The 12,283-nt window shown below is 39.3% G+C and overlaps 1 long non-coding RNA gene across 1 annotated transcript; it reads right to left on the bottom strand.

Moving 5' to 3' along the window:
• Window positions 1–921: 921 nt before the first annotated feature.
• Window positions 922–4,240, bottom strand: LOC307162388. The gene is made up of 4 exons (XR_013821916.1): window positions 3,829–4,240; window positions 3,571–3,598; window positions 3,158–3,403; window positions 922–1,068 (listed from the first exon to the last, which is right to left on the bottom strand). It is a non-coding gene; the product is annotated as an uncharacterized lncRNA (long non-coding RNA).
• Between the last annotated feature and the right edge of the window lie 8,043 nt (window positions 4,241–12,283).

Genomic DNA, 12,283 nt, shown 5'->3' with positions numbered 1-12,283 from the left:
TGTATACATGCATATATGACGCATATATGTATACATGCATATATGACGCATATATGTATACATGCATATATGACGCATATATGTATACATGCATATATGTACTTATTTCTATAGTACATACTTTCACATTAGGGATACAAATCTTATATCTGAATGCCTTGAAATTAAATGCCTATAGTTGGAGATTTTGTCTATTGTGTGAATACCAAATATAGTATTTTAATACAATAATGCAGTGTTTTCTTTGTCATTTTTTACAAATACATCCACAAAGTACCATAAGCCACAGCTTTAAAAATGCATCAGTATCGCATGCATGTACACTGTAAAACTTTTCACTGTAAATTTACAGTTAAATACTGGCAGCTGGGTTGCCATCCACATACTGTATTTTTACAACACTACTACTACAGTAAACAGCATTTACAGTACTCCACTGTAATTACCAAATACAGTATATACCACATTTTACATTATTAAACTTGTAGACAGCAATAAATTGTATTTTTACAGGGAATACTGCTTTTATTATTACATAATTAAAATATTATACTTTAAGGTTTCATAAGAGTAGTCACACTAGGAAAAAGAAAACAACATTTTCTGGGTTTTAAAACATTTATTTAGTTAAAATGCCATCTGTGACCATGTTGGCTGAATTACTTTTTAAACATAAAATGCAATTTTAACACTTAACAACAAACAGGTAACAGTTAGCACTTAATTAAAGGAATAGTTCACCCAAAAATTTAAATTAGCACATGATTTACTCACCCTCAAGTCATCCTAGGCGTATATGACATTATTCTTTCAGACGAATACAATCAGAGTTCTATTAAAAAATGTCCTGGCTCTTCCAAGCTTTATAACGACAGTGAAATGCTGTTTCTTTTTTCCATAAAAGTGCAAACGAAATCCCATTCAAAGTCTGCAAGGTTTCGCAGAAGTGAGGACACCTGTAGGCTTACAGTGGTGTTCTTGTTTTGCACAACTTGGCCAGTTTTCTTTGAAGTTACTTGTCCTTTCTTTGTTTTTGATCCACGTTCAGGATTGATGTCAAGAAAGCGTCTAAAAGGCAGAAAAAAACAACAATTAAATATTATTAACTGAGTGTATATATTTTGACAAAGAGAGACAGCACAAAAGCGGTCTAAAACTGAACAACATGAAAAAAAAAAAAAAAATGCAATGTTGGATGTTGTGGAAAAAAAAAATGCAATGTTGGATGTTGTGATCAATAACTGATATTTTTTCTGCCCTGGTAAAATACATCAACTCAATGTGTCTGTTTACATGCACACTGTCAACTAACTAAACTTTTGGAAGTGGGGTTGCCAGATTTAAAGTTTTATTCTACAACTTTTGTCTACTCATCACCCAGCTCATTAACAATATCATGCCCTCATCCGGTGCCATCAGAGTATCAGTGGAAAGGCAGTCTTTAGACTCTCCGTTTATATAGAGCACACACTGCCAGAATCCAGCCCAAACCTTTGTGACAGAAATAATTTCTAATAATTTCTAACATATTTTTCATATTCTATGCAGTGGTCAGTTTAGAGCAGTGACAGAAATTAAATTTTTTTATTAAGGGGTAATATTTGCCACCTTAAATTGATTTCAAGGGGCATTTTCACCTATATATGGACATTTGTAGATGTTTCAACAAGATATCTTTCACATCTACTGCAGTCAGATTCACCCGTGTTCACTCTGAAGGAATCACTCACATTGGCTGGGCACTTGTATGACACATCAAGGATGTTAAGCTAAGCCCTGTATGGAAACCAGGGCCATATTGTTCATACCAGTAGTCAACATAATAAATACTGTCAAGTCAAGGTTAGTGACACAATTCAGTCTAATATATATATATATGAATGGCAAATATGCCAATGACTAACCTCTGAACAAACTCAAGGTGCTGCCTCTTCCTGGTACTGCAAGCAGAAGTTATAGGAGGAGGCAAACAGCGCTGCCAGGCCAGTGATGAAGAGGCTGTGATCCTTCACACACACCTTGACCTTCCAAACTTAATATCCAGCACTGGTTGCTTAGAGATTGACCTGTAATGGAATAAAAAAAATAAAAAAAAATAAATAAATTAATAATTAAAATAACTACTGTGGGTTCCACTGTGGTTCGATGTAGTTGTCTATTCATAGTTCTATGAATTAAATTTTTCAACTAAAAATTAAAATTGGTTAGAATGCTAAAATGCACTGGCATATAATTTTGTTTGTTTTAAAGGGGGGGTGAAATGCTCATTTTCACTCAATCTCCTGTTAATCTTGAGTACCTATAGAGTAGTATTGCATCCTTCATATCTCCAAAAAGTCTTTAGTTTTATTATATTTATAAAAGAAAGATAGGCTGTACTCAACAAGATACCATTGTACCCCCCCTGTCTTTCCGGAAAAAAACGAGTGTCTGGAGGCGGGCCGTGTGGGCGAAGCCAGAGCCATAGAAAGAATCCGTCGATCTGGGCTTTGTTTATAAAACATTCATCGTCGAAATGCAGGGAACAAACAGTCTACACAACTCGTTTCTGCATCCACTGTTCCTAACGCTGGGTTCTTTGGTAAGCTTTCTCTCACATCCAAAAACACACTTTGGAGACACTATGCAGCGCTGCCGATGATTTCCTGTTGAAGCGCGTTGATGTGCGCGGTCTCGCTCTCCTCTGGTCGACGTGTGCGCGGCCGCGCTTTTCCGGGAGAAATGCTCTTATAAGGAGTTCCACTCTGGTCTACGTCATTAGATCCACGGTCGAAAAAAAAACAGCCGAAACTTGTACCAACCCGGAAGTAAGATTTTCGGCACAGAAATTCTCCGTTATTCGTCCAAAATATTTTAAAAAAACTTTGGCCATGTTAAGCATGAGAATCCATCTCTTTAACACTGTAAACAACTCTGAATACATGAAACACCATTGTACCCCCCCCTTTAAGCATAAACTCACTTAATTTTGACTTATTCTTTCAGAAAACAAGACAATTTTTACGTGTCTATTAAATGCTTCTTCATGTAAGAATTGTAGATATCTGGACTGGAAACAAAATAAAAACACTAATTAAGAAAACCATATTTTGCAGTGGGGTGAGTAAATGATGGCTTTTCATTTTAGGTTTCATCTACCCCTTTAATGTTTACATACCAGGAAATAAGTCGTGGACTTTCTGGCAAATGTAGATTGCTGGACATCAGCGATGCAAATTCCTGAAACAATTTTTAAAAAGGACAGCACAACCTTGATCAACAGAACCAAAACATAAAACATATTACAAATTAATGAGATTTGCTGAATAATCTCTACTTATCTGCTTGAAGGATAACACCGTCTAACTTCTTTGAATTAGGGAGTAGTTGTAGGACCATGGGATGGCAATCAGGAATAGGCCTACTACATTTGAAAACAGCATTAGGAACATGGATTTTCATGTGCTAGCAAAATTCTGACAACGATTCAAAAGCACGATCACAGAACTGACAGAATTTGACAGCATTTTTATTTATTTTTTACCACATAACTGTTAGACTATAACTGTAATACTACTTAAAAGCACTTACATTAACAATGGCCATCAGATTACAAAGCCTAAAACGAAAAAAATATATATCAAATGCACGTCATGCAAATAGCATGGTAAAGGTTGCCTATTATATGAAATGTCGAAGTTAACGTTACTTGGTAAACAGGTGGAACAGAGTCAGTGAATTGCTTGCGCGGCCACGGTAGTAAACCGCGTTCGCAAAATCAAACCAAATACGTGAAAACAATGTAGAAATGCGAACGCAAAAAAAAAAAAAACTTATATATTGGCTTACCGTATCACTCAGTTGAACAATTCTCCATCTTCTCAAACTCTAAATCCCACTTATCGTCACGCGCAGGTTAGATTATTCAATGACAAATTCTTCCATCCGTCTTCAGGTAGCTGCTACCGTTAACGTCGTCCATTTTCTGCTGCGTCACAGGCAACTAATGTTTGAAACACGAACCGAACCGAACCTCAAAAAAGCTTTAAAATTGCTCACAGGTTCGCAGACATTGTTTATCTTGATAACAGGAATGATTATTTGTTCAGTTGAATCCCGCTGACAAAACGAGTTTGCCTGTTGTAGCTGTCTGTTACTGTCTGCTCGCATGACGCGTCACATTTGAACTGAATTGAGCGCGAAAGAAATCAATCCCACAATGCAATGCCTTTTCAGTCAGTATGATGGTAACGAATTTATCAGGACGAAAACAGAAATGTGCTGTATATTTACAGCTGTTCTGTAAAAGATACAGCTTAATACTGTATTATGGAAATACAGTACAATTCTGTAAGAAATTCATTGTAAATTTACAGTAAAGGGTTACAGTGTATGTTTACATACATTTATTAAATATGTTGAAAACAAATATGTATGTCACATATTTATAATTAATGTTGTCCATATATGCGAGAAACCAATACTATACTGTAATATATGCAGATAGTATATGGAATCATATATGGATGAACTCAAATATTTTCTTCACATGTTTGGACACATACATGTTCACATATGTTGCAGGCATATATTGTGTTCTCAGATAAGTGAAATATATGTATAGATATATGTTGCAGGCATATATTGTGTTCTCAGATAAGTGAAATATATGTATAGATATATGTTGCAGTCATATATTGTGTTCTCAGATAAGTCAAATATATGTATAGATATATGTTGCAGGCATATATTGTGTTCTCAGATAAGTGAAATATATGTGTAGATATATGTTGCAGGCATATATTGTGTTCTCAGATAAGTCAAATATATGTAGAGATATATGTTGCAGGCATATATTGTGTTCTCAGATAAGTCAAATATATGTATAGATATATGTTGCAGGCATATATTGTGTTCTCAGATAAGTCAAATATATGTATAGATATATGTTGCAGGCATATATTGTGTTCTCAGATAAGTCAAATATATGTAGAGATATATGTCATGCTATTTAAAATATAAGTACATATATGGCCATATATTACATTTTTGTATGGGTAATAGCGTGCAGTTATTATAAAGTGTTACCAAATATTCTGCTATGTGAGATCACAATTTAAGGCACAAACTGATATGTAATGTTTTAATGTCCAAATAAATGTGAGCACTGTGCATTTGTACTAGATGACAGGCATTCATGTTGAGTTAATTTGTAAAGGACAAACAAAAATGGATAATTTTTAAATCCATAAAATAACTAATTTTACATTCTGGCAACATTACATTATGAAAAACATAACATTTTACATTATGTGCTGTTGACTTCCGCCTTGTTCACATTCTTGCACATGGGGATTCAAAAGAGAACTTTTGTTTTCCTTTTTAATTTCGGTATGATTGAACTGTTGCAATTATTTATTTTGAGAACTAATATAGAAAGTTAAACTTTTTTTTTACAAACTCAGAATTGGTTGAAGAGTTCATTGATTATATAAAACGCATTGAAGGTTGAATGATCTTTGGACTACACTATTTATCTGCATGTTATCTCATTAATGAAGATGCAACAATGTAGAACAAAGGGCAGCCCTGCCGGAGTCCAACATGCACCGGGAAACAGTCTGACTTATTGCCGGCAATGCGAACCAAGCTCCTGCTCTGGTCGTACAGGGACCGGACAGCCCTTAGCAAAGGGCCCCTGACCCCATACTCCCAGAATCTCTTCGAGGCCAACCGATAGTCCTTCTCCATGGCCTCACCGAACTCTTCCCAAGCCAGATTTTTTGCCTCCACAACCACCCGGGCTGCAGTCCTCTTGGCCTGCCGGTACCTGTCAGCTGCCTCAGGAGTCCCACAAGCCAGCCAGGCTCGATAGGAATCCTTCTTCAGCTTGACGGCATCCCTTACTTCCAGTGTCCACCACCGGGTTTGGGGATTGCCGCCTTGACAGGCACCGGAGACCTTATGGCCACAGCAAGTAGCCGCGTCGACAATGGAGGTGGAGAACATGGTCCACTCAGACTGAATATCTCCAGACTCCCTCGGGATTTCAGTCGAAGCTCCGCCGGTGGTGGAAGTTGAAGATCTTTCTGACAATGGACTCCGCCAAACATTCCCAACAGACCCTCACAGTACGTTTGGGCCTGCTGAGTCTGTCCAGCCTCCTCCCCGGCCATCGGATCCAACTCACCACTAGGTGGTGATCGGTTGACAGCTCCGCCCCTCTCTTCACCCGAGTGTCCATGACATACGGCCGGAGGCCTGATGAAACGACCACAAAGTCGATCATCGACCTCCGGCCTAGGGCATCCTGGTGCCACGTGCACTGATGGACACCCTTATGCTTGAACATGGTGTTCGTTATGGACAAGCTGTAACTAGCACAGAAGTCCAATAACAGAACACCGCTCGGGTTCAGATCAGGGGGGCCGTTCCTCCCAATCAGACCCTTCCAGGTGTCACTGTCGCTGCCCACGTGGGCGTTGAAGTCCCCCAGTAGAACGACGGAGTCCCCAGTCGGAGCACTTTCCAGCACCCCTCCCAGGGACCCAAAGAAGGCCGGGTACTCTACACTGCCGTTTGGCTCGTAGTCACACACGACAGTGAGAGACCTATCCCCAACCCGAAGGCGCAGGGAAGCGACCCTCTCGTTCACCAGGGTGAACTCAAAACACATGGTGGCTGAGCTGGGGGACTATAAGCAAACCCACACCAGCACGCCGCCTCTCACCATGTGCAACTCCAGAGTGGTACAGAGTCCATCCTCTCTCAAGGAGTGTGGTTCCAGAGCCCAAGCCGTGCGTGGAGATGATACCGACTATCTCTAGTCGGTACCTCTCAACCTCACGCACAATCTCAGGCTCCTTCCCCGCCAGCGAGGTGACATTCCACGTCCCTAGAGCTAGTTAAGCACCGGCCCCTTACGGTCTCTCCTATGGGTGGTGAGCCCACGGGAGGGCGGCCCCACGTCGCTTCTTCGGGCTGAGCCCGGCCGGACCCCATGGGGGAAGGCCCGGCCACCAGGTGCTCTCATACGAGCCCCAACCCAGGGCCTGGCTCCAGGGTGGGGCCCCGGCTGCGCCATGCCGGGCGATGTCACGGCCCTTGATTTTGTCTCAGTCATAAAGGGTTTTTTGAACCGCTCTTAGTCTAGGACCTGTTTGCCTTGGGAGACCCTACCAGGGGCATATACTGTAGCCCCGGACAACATAGCTCCTAGGGTCTTTCGGGTACTCAAACCCCTCCACCACAGTAAGGTGGCAGTTCAAGGAGGGGCATTTATGTAGTAGAAATGTGAAATTATTTTTGAATTTGGAGCCTTCTAGACCTTCTAGACTGCCACTCCCAAGCCACGCTTACCCGTAAGAGAGCACAGTTAAACAACTAGACTAGGCTACTAGTTGACCCGAAACTTAAAAGATGGCGTTTGATAGTGAGTCTCCATGACGAGTCTGCCCCGGGACTTCGAGATCAGCCAAAATGTCCAGGATTCGGCTTCTACACTCACCATTCATTATGTTTACTGTGGCGAGCAGGACGAGGCTGAGGGGCGCGGGAGAACGGCATGAGGCCGGTGGCGTGATTACTGATGAGCGACACCTGTGAGACGCACCGGTCTCATAGGCTATCTCTCACGGAGGAGCGGGAATTTTTGTATGATTCTTTGTATGAATCATTGTATGATTAACAGTGGTGTAAAGAGTACTGAAAAAACATACTCAAGTAAAAGTACCATTACATTACAAATGTAGTGTGAGTAAAGTCAAACGTACTTGTCCAAAAAACTACTTGAGTAAAAGTAAAAAAGTAGCTTATTTAAAAGTACTCATGAGTAGTGAGTACTGAGCTGCGGATTATACCCCCTTATAATAAACACTATGCATTACAATTAATAAAGTAAAAAAAAATAAAAAAATAAAAACATTGTACATACTGTAATTCATATTATCTTTTGTTCTTTGTCAGAAAGATTGAAGACTATATATCATTCATCTTTTTAAAATGCATCAAAACAGTAAACTCATCACCATTTAAATCATATTGTTTGATACAACAGAAGGAAAATAGCGGAGTAAAAGTACTGATACATCACTTAAAATCTACTCAAGTAAAAGTAAAATTACACAATTTTTAAACTACTCTGATTTTTAAAAGTCAGTAGGCCTATGTAGTTTCTTTATTCACTGTGACCTATACCTGCACTGGATGGCCAATTTCACATGTATTTCGTGTATTTTCAAAATACAAAATACTATATTTGTATTTAAATATTTTTTTTCACACAGTATTTTGTATTTGTATTTAAATACATTTTTTCACACAGTATTTTGTATTTGTATTTTAAATACATTTCCATGTATTTATGTCCATCTCTGTCCCTTTCAAACAGGGCGCCTTATTTAAATGCATTCTCAGTCTGCCTGCTTGGCTGCTTCCACTGCATTGCTTGCAAGAGCGCAGCTTCCTGCAATAAGATGAGATTACTCTTATATTTTGCTGTACTCTCCCAACTGCTGACCATGTCTACCGCCGCAAATGATGAAGACCAATGGCAAGTTGAATCCATCGAAGAATCCCAGCAACAAATAAGTCAAGCAGAGGAAGCCATTCAAGACGAAAGCAACGCTTCTGTCCGTCGGAGCTCTAGCCTGGCGAGTAAATCATGTAGTCCTCCCAGCATCATTGACTGGCCACTGCCGAAGTTACTGGAAACCTTGTATAGCATAAGGAACTGTTTGCTTTGCTCTGTGAAAAAATTTACGTCCCAGCAGCAGATTTTCCTCCTCCTCCTCCATTCTCCGGCAGGAAACAGGCGCAGAAGAGAAAGAACCTCGACCCAGCTTCCACTCCGACTGATGTTGCACTCAAGCGGGCAGGTGGTTCAGCCGTCTCAACCCGAGCAGTCTACTCTTCTTCAGTCCAAAGCAATGACCCAGTGTTGTCAGCATTGTCCAGCATTCAGTTGTCGCTCTCCGACATTAACCCCCTGAGGTCGGCGGTATCGCCGGCGATACCAGCTCGCTTTTTTTTTATCAGTGTAAAAGAAACTCATAAATACTCTGTTGACTTTGATTTTCCATAGGAGTTTCATACATCAATCGATTCTGTTAAATGTGTATTATTTTTGTGTATACTCACAATAAAAACAAAGTGTTGTGCTTTTTGCCAAATAAAGAAAAATAAACGTGATGCGAGTTCTGCCTTCTCTCTGTCAGTGTAGTCCATTCTGAAACGCATCCGAAAATGAACAATAACTCAGCGAATACTCAGTCAAACAGGCATACAGACACACAGGCATGAAGCTTGAATACTCTTCTTTTAAATGAAGTAATTTATATAAAAAACAAATATTCTCATCTTGTGAAATCTGTATTAAAAGAGAGCGATTCCAGTCGAGCTCATTACAGCTGATTCAGATGTAATGTGACTCCGCCCACGGAGAGCGCACGCTATTCAAACGCAAATGTCTGAGGCAATCCGCGCAATCCTGTGAACGCCCCCATATCAGCTCGAGAAACACAAGTTTATTCAGATCATTACTTGTTTACACCGTCTCGCAGCGCTGTGAGGAATAATAATAATGGAAAATGTACCTCAGAAGTGCGGGTATATCGAGGAGCGAGCTGAGGAATACTGTAAGTTTTTTTCCTTCTCACGTGAATCGGGTTTCTGTTTATGAATGAATGAACGGCAGAGATGCGCGCTGTTTACCACAGCTCGCAAAAAGACAGTTTAAATTTAAATCGCGTGTGTGAATGAATGATGATGTTTTAGCAAACTGTATTGCTATACTGAGATGAGTAAAAATCGACTGAAATATGTTGAAATAAAATGTAGGCTATTTGTATAAGCAATACGTATTAAACTGCAAATTAACATTTATATGCCCTAATATTTCATAAAAACAACGTTACAGTCAAGCGAAATATGAAAGACAACATTTTGTTGACTAGATTTGAGTACAGTTTTTACTGTAGAATATACTGCCACATCAAATAAGCTTTTGTTTAGCAATTTCTATATATATAAAATACTATTTTTGTCAAAAATAAAGTCATCAACTAAGATGTTAGCTGTTCCAATGTTGGCTATATTCAAACTAATGAATACATAGATAAAATGTAGGCCTATAATCATTTTTTTTTTTTTTACAAAGAAAGAGTACACTTGAAATATTGTTGAAATTGTAATTATTGTTGTAATTGTAACCTTTTTAATAAAATAGCAAAACATATTTACAAGATAGATGTAAGCAAAATCTTAAATGGTCAATATAAGTCTTCTTCTAAATATATCTTTTGTCCTTGCATTGTGGCTCAGTCAGTGTCACACCTGAATGCATGGCTCATTATGCAGAGTGGGTGGGACATTGTATTCTAAGGTGTAAACCACTCCTCGTTCATGCCCCCTCGCATATTGGCTTTCCAAGCAAAACCTGTTTTACATCAATTTAAATCAATGTATTGTTTTATGTGAACGATAAAGCAAGACTATTTTCACATAATTTTGAAGCCAGAACTCGAAGGAAGAACATCCATTAGTCAAAAGTCTTATTGACACATATTTATTATGAGTTTTGTGGTCTTATTTGAGCAACTTTCATTTTTATTTTTTTCAATAACCACGCATAAGCATTATTCTCTTAAAAATTAAAAAATATACATGCATGGTGATCACATATTTTGGTAGCCCTGTTTGTGCTATATAGAGTGAATTTACACCTTTGCCATTAACATGTTTATAAATAACTGAAAAAAGCACAAATGTAAGAGCATGTCAGAACACCTCCAGGGCCCAGAAAACCGCTCAGACTCCAGAGGGTTAACTCCAGAATTCAGGCTCTGGAGTCCGGTTCAACATCTAGGTCCTCTGCAAATCTTCTCTTCTCCGGCCCGTCTTCCGAGAACTCCTCATCGGCCACGGCGCGGCTGCCCGTGCTTACGCAGCAGCAGGATGATGACGTCATCAATTCAGTGACTATACCACGAAAAACGATGGGAAGTGCAGTTACCGTGTCTACAGGCTCTCCGTTCTTTCCGCCAGCTGCTGCGATTTCTCATCAGTTGAGAAGCCAAATCATTGCAGGTAATGATGTTAATCTTGTGAAAATATTGCTGTGCTCAGAAATGAGTGAGAAGCGTGTTGTTGATTGCGGCGATGTGTCTGTTATGTTTAAAGACAGCGATCCCCAGCTTTCAAAAATGTTAACACTAGCTGAATTTAACGTGGCATTTGAGGTTTACAGAGATGTCATATGCTAAATCTATCCGTCTCGTAGAGCCGAGCTGGACACATATTTAGCAATTATTTCTGACATGGCTTTGACTTATGGAGGAACTCTCTTCTATGACTATCATAAATCATTCTCTGCAAAAGCTGCTATGTTTATTCAATGTTTTTATCAGAGATTGGATGGTCTGTAGTCGACTTAACCCTCATAAGCAGACATTTCACTGGTCATCAAGCTCTCTCCTGCTCGATCTGTGGCTCTCATTCTCACACTCTCAATCTATGCCCAAAATCTGTGTCTCCTCCACCCTCTAAGCCTGGCTTTCAAACTGATGACTCTAAGGTAACACCATTTGCTACTCCATTGTGGTATAATTTTAATGGAAATGTTTGCAAATTCTATAATTGTAAATATGTTCATGCTTGTAGTTACTGCGGGGAGAGCCACCCAAAATCTGTGTGCCCAAGAAGAACCCGCTTTATGAAAAAGGAGAAAAAGAAATAAAGCTATCAACCCCAGTCAATGTTCTAAAGCTGGGACAGGCACTGAGAAATCATCCTAACCGCTGCTTCGTCAATTATTTAATAACAGGACTTATCCAAGGTTTTTGTGCAGGATTGTTATGGTTGCCTAATCATTCTTTTTCCTGTATTAATTTGCTTTCTGCTGTAAAAGAACCTGAAATTGTCGATTTTTTTTGTTGGAAAAGGAAGTTAAGAAAGAATTCCTGATTGGGCCTTTTGATAAGTCTCCTTTCTCAATTTGTCGGATTAATCCTATAGGGATCGCTACTCGAAAATATTCAGGGAAGAAGCGCTTAATTTTTTACTTTCATAAAATTGCCCCTCATAATGACGCTGCTCAAAGTATCAACAGTCTTATTCCTCTAGCTCCGTTTTCTCTGTTTTACGCAACTGTTGACAATGCAATTAAATTCATAAAAATAGCAAGTAGGGGTGCATGGCTCGCAAAGGCAGATATTTCAGATGCCTTTAAAGTTATGCCTTTACATCCATCGCAGTGGCATTTATTTGGCATTAAATGGAGGGAAAAATTTTATTTTTCCGTCAGGCT

The sequence above is a fragment of the Squalius cephalus genome (assembly GCF_949319135.1).
Source record: "Squalius cephalus genome assembly, chromosome: 7".
NCBI lineage: Eukaryota > Metazoa > Chordata > Actinopteri > Cypriniformes > Leuciscidae > Squalius > Squalius cephalus.
The sequence above is the reverse complement of the archived record's forward strand: the minus strand, read 5'-3'. Positions and strand labels throughout refer to the sequence as shown.